The following is an 11,239-nucleotide window of genomic DNA, read 5'->3' as shown; positions in this document are numbered from 1 at the left end:
CTCAAGCAGCTTGGATTGTGTGCCTCTCCACTCTTCCTCCAGACTCTGGTTCATTGATTTACTTTCATCTGAAAACAAGACTTTGGCACAAAGAATGCGACAGTTGTGGCCCGTGTCCTGGACACGTCTGTGAGTGGTGGCTCTTGAAGCACTGAGTCCAGCAGCAGCCCACTCCTTGCGAATCCAAGCCAAATTTCTGAATGGCCTTTTCTTGACAATCCTTTCAAGGCTGTGGTTATCCCTGTTGCTTGTGCACCTTTTTCTACCACTCTCTTTCCTTCCACTCAACTTTCCATTAATATGCTTGGATACTGCTGTATCTGTCAAGTCAGCAGTCTTCAATGATTGTTTACCCTACTGAACCAGACTAAGGGGCCATTTTAAAGGCTTTGGGTTTGACTTTTGGGGTTACATTGTTACAACTGTAAACCTTAATCATCAACATAAAAAAATGTTTTGTTTTTTTTAACAAATTGAATTAAATAATTTACTTTTTGATGATATTTTAATTTATTGAGACGCTTTATCCCGTATTACATATATATATCCTATATTATATATATATATATATGTTTGCAGCTGTTTACAGGACTCACTTCTACGTTGCATTTAAAGTGTGGATTAAGTGCTAATGTCTAGGGGTGGGACTAATGTCTGGGGTGGGACTAAAGGACTAAATTCTCTAAACTGCTCCACTGAGGAGTTCAGGTGAAACGTCAGCCTGTGCGTGTTATTGTAAGAATGTAGAGGGATGTTGGGTTTTGTATCCTGTGTTAACTTTGTGTGAAGATCAATGCCAGTGTCTTTCCATCCTCAGTGTAACCCTCTCTTATCTCTTATATAAGAGCACAGTGCTAACGTCAATACCAGCCCCTAACACACCATTAAACCAGGCCCTCAGTCCACAGCTTAACAGAGAGGAGCTGCAGCACATCAACACCACTAACCAGCTTTAACCTCCCTCTACCACTCTTTCCTTCTCTCTTTAGTTTCTAATTTTTACTCTCTCTCTCCCTCATTTCCTTCTCTCTCTCGTCTGTTTCTCTTCTGTTTTTTCCTCACTTTTCCTTCTCATTTTACTCTCCCTCATTTTCTTCTCTCTCGTTTTTTTATTTCTTCTCCTTCATTTTATTTTCTCATTCTTAATCTCTTTCCCTAATCCCCCTCTTTCTTTTCTGTTAATTTTCTTTCTCTATTTCTGTTATCTCACTCATCACTCTGTCTTTGGTTCTCTCCCTCTCTCTTTCTATTCCCCTCTAACCCTTCCAAGAAAGCAGTGAATGTTTCTTCTTCTTCTTCCAGTCTCTAACCCTATCCCTTCTCTCTCTCTCTTTCTCCCTTCATTTGTCTATCTATCTATCTATCTATCTATCTATCTATCTATCTATCTATCTATCTATCTATCTATCTAATTCATTGTTTGTAACTATCCTGTTCTGTGACTGTCTCTCTCTCTCTCTCTGATCAGGGTTGCTTGTAAATCTGCACACAGCCGCATGTGTCTGCTGCTGCTGCTTCAGTGGACAGTGTTGATATCAGTCACGTTGTGTTGTTGTGATGTAATGAGTGTGAGGAATGTGATGTTATCACTGCTGTGTCCTTGCTGTGTATTGATTACAGACTGATCCCTGCAGATAGGGTCCGCTCCGTCCTGTTACACTAACAACCACCTTCTCCTGAACACAGGCTTATTTTATATTTTATTTACAGCTGGATGCTGGCACTGACCTCCTGAGCTGTGTTCAAGGGACTCTCCGGCCTGGTTTCGACATATTTATGGCATTAAACATTCACTGCTACAGCAACGAAACCTCAGAAACAACAGCTTTCTAATATCCATGCCTCATTTATACTTCATAATACCTCAGAGTTGGTGAATGGTGGTCTATAGCACCCTGCTGCTTAACATATGACCCCCTTAGACCCCCAAAACAGATCCGACCCCCAGAGACACTTCACTGTACACCACTTCTGTGCTGTGGTCTCTAGGACCAAGACGTTAGCAGCAGATCCTTAAGTATCTCAAGTACAAGTATACGTGAGGTAAGTATCTCCGATAAGTAAGATTTGGGTTTCCCACCACTGTAACTTATTTTTACAGCACTGTATTGGAATCAATGGGCTAAGGGAGGGTGGTTTCGTACCCTCCTCCAAAAGTTAAATAGTGCAGTTTCTACAGTACTGAGTACAAAGTAGCAATGATAGAGTGCTCTATCCTCCCTAATACAAGTCAGTAAAGCATCACAGTAATTTTAAGGTAAAAAAAAAAAATGTAGTGTTCCTTTAAATAAAGAAATCCCAAAACTTAGGAAAACCAAAAGAGAGTAAAACCTGGTCAGTTGTTATTCAATTGTCCCCACCACCTTAAATGATGCAGGCTCCTGAATGTGGCATCATTTAAGCTGGAAAGACAAACAGGTATTTGGGAAACAATTACTTAAAATGGTAAGGACTCCCTTAAAGAGGACGTCTACGATTGTGGGGAAACGCAGTTCTCTGATTTATTTGCCTTCAGAAGCTTTTAAGGTGGAATGGTGTGTTTGAGGAAGGAAAAACAACAGTTGTTTGTATGTGTCTGAGGTGTAACTTGTCTGTAAGTTATTATTCATTGTTTGACTCACTTCAGAAACTCATTTGTAAATTTGTAATTTGTAGCGCTGTCGGTAATGCAGTTAGCCGTCTCCCGAGTTTGGAGACATTTCCAACTTAAGTGATCTGTAACAGCAAAAATTAGTCAATATTATCCACCTCCACATCTTTTAAGGTGGAACAGCGTGTTTGTACCCAGTAAACAAGGGGCGTCCCTGGACGTTCAAAATAGGTCTAAAAGTAGTCTGTCCGTCAAGGACATATTTTAAACGTCAATGGACGTCCAAAATCCATCTTAATAAGTTAGTTAAGTGGTGACCAATCGATAACGTCAGTGGACGTCCAAAATGCGTTTTATACAAGTAATTTATTTCGGGACCAATTAATAACGTCAATGGACCTCTAAAATACGTCTAATACTCGTCTTTTCAATGTCTGTGTTTGGACGTCTTTTGAACTTTCATTTTCAACCTTAAGAGAACGGCAGTCATTACGTTATTTCAACGTTGAATCAACGACTAATTGTTTACTGGGTATGTACATTGGAGTAATTTACCATCCTCGCACTTCTTTCCCCGTCCTGTGTGTAGAGCAGTGGCGATTGCTCTAAGACTGCAAGGGAAGCTCAGCTTCCCCTAAAATCTCAAAAAACAAGTGATCAAATATATACTGTTGTGTGTACATGTCAGTGAATAAATATGCACTACAACGCGCTCAACTTTTGTTCAGAATCAGCTTCTTATCACTGGTAAAGACGCGGTTTTCCTCTCAATCACTCCCGCACTTCACAGTGATTTAAACAGTGCGGGCGCTGAGCGTCCATAGAGTTCAATAGCGAAGCAGAGACGTGCAGCGAAACGAGACGAGTCATTGGATAAATGCTGGGCTTTGTCCCGCCCATCGGACGCTCAGCGTCTCTGGGGGTCTATGGGGCAGTGGGCTGGCCTCGGCTGGCCCGGACGCTCAGCTTCTGCATGATGATTGGATGATCTGTCTGAGGCTGAATCCCTTTTTGATTGACAGTGAAATGAGCGAATCAGCGATCCTTTGGTGTAAAGATCCGAGGGAGCATTACATTTTCATTCTGTTCTGAGTTGAACCAGACTTTCTTAAACCTCTTAGCGGCATTTTCTTTGTTAAAAACGACTAGTGACAAATCGAGTTTCTATTTCTGGTGGGGTTTTTTGTAGTTGCTTGTGTTTGGAGACTGACTTCTATCACTCTTTCTGACTTCTATCGCAGTTTCTGTCCAGCGGGTGCTGCTGAGCCCCTCCGCCGTCACAAAGCACTCACAGGCGGACACACTTCACATGGGCCAGGGCCGTTTAAGCAGCCTAGCTCTGCTGGCCTTTGAGAGGACATTAGTCAAGTCCCTGGAAAAGAGGCGTTGTTGGTACGACAGGGTCACAGATCATTTTCTTGAAAAAGAACGGAGGGTAGAATTTACGTATAAATAAACCGACACTTTTTATGATGTAGGCCGAAATTGAGCTTCCCCTTCTTGAAAGACCAGCATCCGCCACTGGTGTAGAGTATGCGCTGGGTGGTACTTGTACAAGTTTAACACTAGGCAGTATTCTTACAATAAAATTACAGCTTCAACAGCAGTGTGATGCTTCACTGAGCTGTAACAGGGAGTACATAGCCTTAGAGGCTCAGCACTGCAGAAACGGCACTATATATCTTTTAGAAGAGGGTAGGAAACCACACCACTCTGCCCTTCCCCCTCCCACTTATACAGGTGCTGGTCATAAAATTAGAATATCATGAAAAAGTTGATTTATTTCAGTAATTCCATTCAAAAAGTGAAACTTGTATATTATACTCATTCATTACACACAGACTGATATATTACAAGTGTCTATTTCTTTTAATTTGATGATTATAACTGACAACAAATGAAAACCCCAAATTCAGTATCTCAGAAAATTTGAATATTGTGAAAAGGTTCAATATTGAAGACACCTAGTGCCACACTCTAATCAGCTAATTAACTCAAAACACTCAACATACTCTAGGCTCTCTAGGCTACACAATTATGGGGATGACTGCTGGCTTGACAGTTGTCCAAAAGACGACCATTGACACATTACACAAGCAGGGCAAGACACAAAAGTTAATTGTAAAAAGGCTAGTGTCCAAGCACATTAAATAGAGAGGCGAAAGGAAGGAAATGATGTGGTACAAAAAAGTATACAAGCAATAGGGATAACCGCACCCTGGAAAAGATTGTGAAACAAAACCCATTCAAAAATGTGGGGTAAATTCACAAAGACTGGACTGCAGCTGGAGTCAGTGCTTCAAGAACCACCATGCACCCTATGCAAGAAACCCTATGCAAGACATGGGTTTCAGCTGTCGCATTCCTTGTGTCAAGCCACTCTTCGACAAGATACAGCATCAGAAGTGTTTTGCTTCCAAAAGAGACTGGACTGCTGCTGAGTGGTCCAAAGTGATGTTCTCTGGTGAAAGTAAATTTTGCATTTCCTTTGGAAATCAAGGTCCCAGAGTCTGGAGGAAGAGAGGAGAGGCACAGAATCCACGTTGCTTGAGGTCCAGTGTAAAGTTTCCACAGTCAGTGATGGTTTGGGGTGCCAAGTCATCTGCTGGTGTTGTGTTTTTCCACTGTGTTTTCTGAGGTCCAAGGACAACGCAGCCTTCTACCAGAAAGTTTTAGAGCACTTCATGCTTCCTGCAGCTGACCAACTTTATGGAGATGCAGATTTCATTTTCCAACAGGCCTTGGCACCTGCACACAGTGCCAAAATCTACCCGTACCTGGTTTAAGGACCATAGTATCCCTGTTCTTAATTGGCCAGCAAACTCGCCTGACCTTAACCCCATAGGAAGATGCAATACGCTTGACCCAACAATACAGAAGAGCTGAAGGCCACTATCAGAGCAACCTAGGCTCTCACAAAACCTGAGCAGTGCCACAGACTGATCGACTTCATGCCACACCGCATTGCTGCAGTAATTCAGGCAAAAGGAGCCCCAACTAAGTATTGAGTGCTGTACATGCTTATACTTTTTATGTTCATAATTTACAGTTGGCCAGCATTTCTAAAATCTTTCTTTTGTATTGGTCTTAAGTAATATTCAAATTTTCTGAGATACTGAATTTGGGGTTTTCAATTAGTTGTCAGTTGTAATCATCAAATTGAAAGAAATAAACACTTGAAATATATCCATCTGTGTGTAATGAATGAGTATAATATACAAGTTTCACTTTTTGAATGGAATTATTGAAATAAATCAACTTTTCCTGATATTCTAATTTTATGACCAGCACCTGTATTATTCAACTGTGGGGGAAGCAAAGAGCAAAAATACCAGTTGTTGTATAGTGTTCCTGTAAAGACTACTGGTGTTACATCAGTTCACTGAAGTTCACCTCATTCGACTCCTTTGCAAAAATATTATACGCCTGGAAGAAAACATGGTGATGACTGGCGATTATTTTGAAGTTATTAGTGGAAGTGAATAAGTGCTGCTTGTAGCTGCAGAGGCAGAAATGCCTGGGGCTGCAGATGTCAGTAAACAGCTCGTCTCTTTGTGCATCGTCTCAGTGAACTGCACTTCAGCTCCTAAATCACACACATGCCACGGAGATATGTGGCAAATGAAAGCAGAACTGTGGCTAAAACAGAGCGAGCGCTTCTGCCCCCAGCTAAGACCACTCTTCAGGGGCTTGTGCTTTAAACAACCCGATTAACCATAGATAAGACATTTCTCAATTCCGTGCATGAATCAAACTATTAAACTGCACACTGACCTCTTTATTTCTCCAGCTCTGGTCTTGTGATTTCTTCAGAAAGATCTCTCTAAAGTGTCTTTGGGACAAGAACCATTCCAGTTCACCCTGGGTCAGACTGTGTGGTTTATAACCTCACTAAATGTCAAGCTTTCACCTGGGAATGTGTTACACTAGATTTTTCATTGAGGATTTGAAGACAGTCAGCCACATAAACATCAGGGAAGTCAGGTGCTGATGTTGGAGGATTAGATCTGAGGTCTTGATGGTGCTCCATCAGCAGAGAATGCAGCTACATTGCTCCAGTGCTGTGTACTAAAAATGTATTCACTTTTAGCTGACACTTGCCACCCGGCGTGATCACCCGGATTTGACCTTAGGTTTGCTTTTCTATAAAAATGATACAAACCTTGTGTGCGACTGTGAATGTCTGTGTCCATGTGTAAGTAGCTGAATTCACTAGATATATATATATCGTTGTATTTATTGTCTGTAAGCTCTGATCCAGTTCAGGGTAGCAATGGGCCCAGAGCCTATCCTGAATCACTGGGCACAAGGCAGGAGCACACCCTGGAGGTGTGCTCCAATCCTTCACAGGGCGACACACACTCACACATTCACTTACACATTCAGACACTTTTGAGTCTCCAATACACCTGACAACATGTGTTTTTGGACCATGGGAGGAAACAGAGCACCCAGAGGAAACGGAGCACCTGGAGGAAACCCCCAGTGACACGGGGAGAACACACCGAACTCCTCACAAACTATCACCTGGAGTTGAACCCGAACCTAGGACCCTGGAGCTTTTCTAATGGTTCATACAGTATGAAGGACAGCTGCTGTGTTTGTCTATGGACAGGGATGGTAAACATATTGTGGTTGAGTGTGGCACTGAGTATGTGAGGGACTGAAAGCTCCCAGCATGCTCCTCGGCTGCCCTTTTTGATAGTTAGGGGTCTTTTTTGGTTGTTAGGGGATTTCTCGTTGTAAATGCGTGTTTTGTTAGTTGGGGTTAAAGTTAAAGTTGTAAAATTTGTAATAAAATTTGCATCATAAAACCTTGTAAGAGAACCTTAATACAGGATGTTTGTAGTAGCATGGCTGTGCGGTATTTACCCATCTCCAGTGACATCACTATATACAAGGTTATATACAATCAGCACAAACATCATGCTAAGAATCAGCAAACACAGGCTTGTCTAATCACATCTGTAAACGAAATAGTGCCACTGTATTGCTGTGTATCTCACAGAGGAAATGTAACTACTCATAATTACTCATTTGCTCGTAAATATAAACAATACTCTGTATTACTCAACACACAGACATTAATGATGACATATCTACATTTCTGGCTGAGAAGGAAATAATGAAATGTGTTCACACTTGGTTTGAATGAGTGTGTTAGTGTTCATTCCGAGTTTGTGGAGACTTCTTAACGGCCTGCATTCTTCCTTCACCTGTGCAGCTCCACTGACTCCCTCGCTCACTCACACCCAGCGCTGGAAATCCCCCACCACACATCTGGAATATTTACACCCTGCTGGAGTAGAGACAGGAGCAAATAAAGTCATCATCACTCAACACTTACACTGTCATCTACTGAATTATTTCTGTCCGGCTGTGGAAGACTTCTACTCTGCCATCACTATTACTACTACTACTACTATTATTGTTATTATTATTATTATTATTATTACTTTTATTCATTATTCATTGCGGTGGGTCCAGATCCTGACGGGAGTCACTGGGCGCAAGGAAGAAACTCACTCTAGAGAAGTTGCCTGTCCTTTGCAGGGCGACACACACTCACATTCACTCATATCTACGGACACTTCTAAGTCGCCAGATCACATAGCAACCTGTTTTTGGACCATGGGAGGAAACCCACACAGACACAGGGAGAACACACCCAAACTCTTCACAGACAGTCATCCGGAGCAGGGCTCGAACGCACAACCCCAGGAGCCTGGAGCTGTGTGAGAGAGACACTGCCTGCAGCACCACAGTGATTCCCTATTATTATTAGTATTAGTATTAAAATTGGAAATATCATTAAATATATTACATTTTCTTTAAGTAATACTCAAGCAAACTACAAATTTAAAAAGAACTTAAGAAATACCTGAGCATAGATAAGATGTACAGATAGATACAAACCGGATTCCAAAAAAGTTGGGACACTAAACAAATTGTGAATAAAAACTGAATGCAATGATGTGGAGGTGCCAACATCTAATATTATATTCAGAATAGAACACAAATTACAGATCAAAAGTTTAAACTGAGAGAATGTATCATTTTAAGGGAAAAATACGTTGTTTCAAAATTTCATGGCATCAACAAATCCCAAAAAAGTTGGGACAAGGCCATTTTTTACCACTGTGTGGCATCCCCCCTTCTTCTTACAACACTCAACAGACGTCTGGGGACAGAGGAGATCAGTTTCTCAAGTTTAGAAATAGGAATGCTCTCCCATTCATGTCTAATACAGGCCTCTAACTGTTCAATCATCTTTGGCCTTCTTTGTCGCACCTTCCTCTTTATGATGCACCAAATGTTCTCTATAGGTGAAAGATCTGGACTGTAGGCTGGCCATTTCAGTACCCGGATCCTTCTCCTACGTAGCCATGATGTTGTGATTGCTGCAGAATGTGGTCTAGCATTATCTTGTTGAAAAATGCAGGGTCTTCCCTGAAAGAGATGATGTCTAGATGGGAGCATATATTGTTCTAGAACCTGAACATAGTTCTCTGCATTAATGGTGCCTTTCGAGACATGCAAGTTCCCATGCCACAAGCACTCATGCAACCCCATACCATCAGTGATGCAGGCTTCTGAACGGAACGTTGATAACAACTTGGGTTATCCTTGTCCTCTCTGGTCCGGATGACATGGCGTCCCAGTGTTCCATAAAGAACTTCAAATCATGACTCATCTGACCACAGAACAGTCTTCCATTTTGCCACACTCCATTTTAAAAGACCCCTGGCCCAGTGCAAAGCAATGCTTTCTGGAAGTATTCCTGAGCCCATTCTGTTATTTCCTTGACAGTAGCATTCCTGTTTGAGGTGCAGTGACGTTTAAGGGCCCAGAGATCACGAGCATCCAGTAGAGTTTTATGGCCTTGACCCTTACGCACCCTTTTCGTTATATGCTCAATTTCCTTTTTCCAGCCACTTATTGCTACTTCTCCCAACATTTTTGGGATTTGTTGACACTGTGAAATTTTGAATCAACATATTTTTCCTTTAAAATGTTACATTTACTCAGATTAAACCTTTGATCTGTCATCTATGTTCTATTACGAATAAAATATTGACATTTGCCATCTCCACATCATTGCATTCAGTTTTTATTCACAATTTGAGTAGTGTCCCAACTTTTTTGGAATCCGGTGTGTAGACAGACATACACACACTACACACACAGACAGGGACAGACAGACAGAAACATGCATATAGACAGTCCTGCAGACAAACGTTCATACAGGCACACAGACGTCTGTAGCCTTCAGGTACTGTCACCTGTAGGTTACCTGTCATAGGCCACACCCTCTCGAACAAAATTATATGTACATTTATACGCTATAATTACAAGTTTAACTAACAATAAACAATAAGTCTATAATTTTATGGCTTATTAGGTTAAAGTAATGGTATACATTCAAGAAAGTAAATGAACGCTTTGCTGGTGAACTGTAGTAACCACACACTCTTCTGTTGCTCCCGGGGACGCGCACATTCCATTCCAGACATTCCAGGAATCGGATCTCTGAATCGATTCATTAATTTGTGCGTTAGAATAAACGATTCGTGGATTCCTAAAAACATTTCTGAAACAGTTATAACGAATAGAAACCTATGGAACTCATTTTCTGACACAGTTTTACCCACAATAATCGTGGTCAGGTATCAATAATTTTTTTACATTTTGCATTCACATCTAATATAATCTTTAAAATCTATAATTTAAATATTTTTAAATTATAATATATACATTTTCCTTTTGGTTTTTTGGATTGTGTTGGCAGATTTTTTATTAAATATAAAACTTTTGGCACAAAATTAACTTTTTTACAAAAAAACTTTTGAGTATGAACAAAGAGTTTGATTACGTTTTAAACTGAAAAAGTGAATTTCCTAAAGGAAATGCTAGGAAATAAATGCTATTTCGAGGCTGTTTCTGTGGTAAAGAGTGTGAAATGTATTTCTTTCTTTATTTACATATTTATTGTTTATTTATTGTCAAATGGCTGCTATGATATTGCAACGTGTTTCTTGGTGGTTGTTAAAGTATCCCAGGTGTTTGCTATCGTGTTACAGATGGCTGCTAAGGTGTTTCTAAGTGGGTATTATATATTTGCTAAGTTTCTTGACGGTGGGTATGGTATCCCACATGGTTTTTATTTTTTGTTGCTATGTTATTTCAGATGTTTGCTAAGGGTTCCAAATTATTGTTTTTGTGCTTGCAATGATATTTCAGGTGGTTGCTAACAGGTTGCTTAATGGATGCTATGATCTCATGTACATGTTTCTAGGGGGTTGCTATGGTATCCCAGGTGGTTGCTAGGGTGACTGCTAAGGTATTTCAGGTGGGTGCTAAGATGTCCCATGTTGTTGTCTAGGTGTTGCTAAGTAGGTGCTATGGTGTTTCTTAACCCAGTATCTAAGGTGGTTGTTATGGTGGTTGCTACTATGGTAGGTATACTGTTTTTCAGGTTGTTGGTTGGGTGCTGCTAGTGTATTTGTTATTTCATTGTGACATGTCACAAACCTTAAAAATTGTGGGAAGGTTTAATGGAAATGGAAAATATTATAATATATTTGAGCCCCGTTTTAGCCATATAATGTTTATTAGAGTAATGTTATCAACTGAACCCTTCATAAATCT

Source organism: Hoplias malabaricus, chromosome 1, assembly GCF_029633855.1.
Source record: "Hoplias malabaricus isolate fHopMal1 chromosome 1, fHopMal1.hap1, whole genome shotgun sequence".
Lineage (NCBI taxonomy): Eukaryota > Metazoa > Chordata > Actinopteri > Characiformes > Erythrinidae > Hoplias > Hoplias malabaricus.
This window is presented reverse-complemented; position numbering follows the sequence as displayed.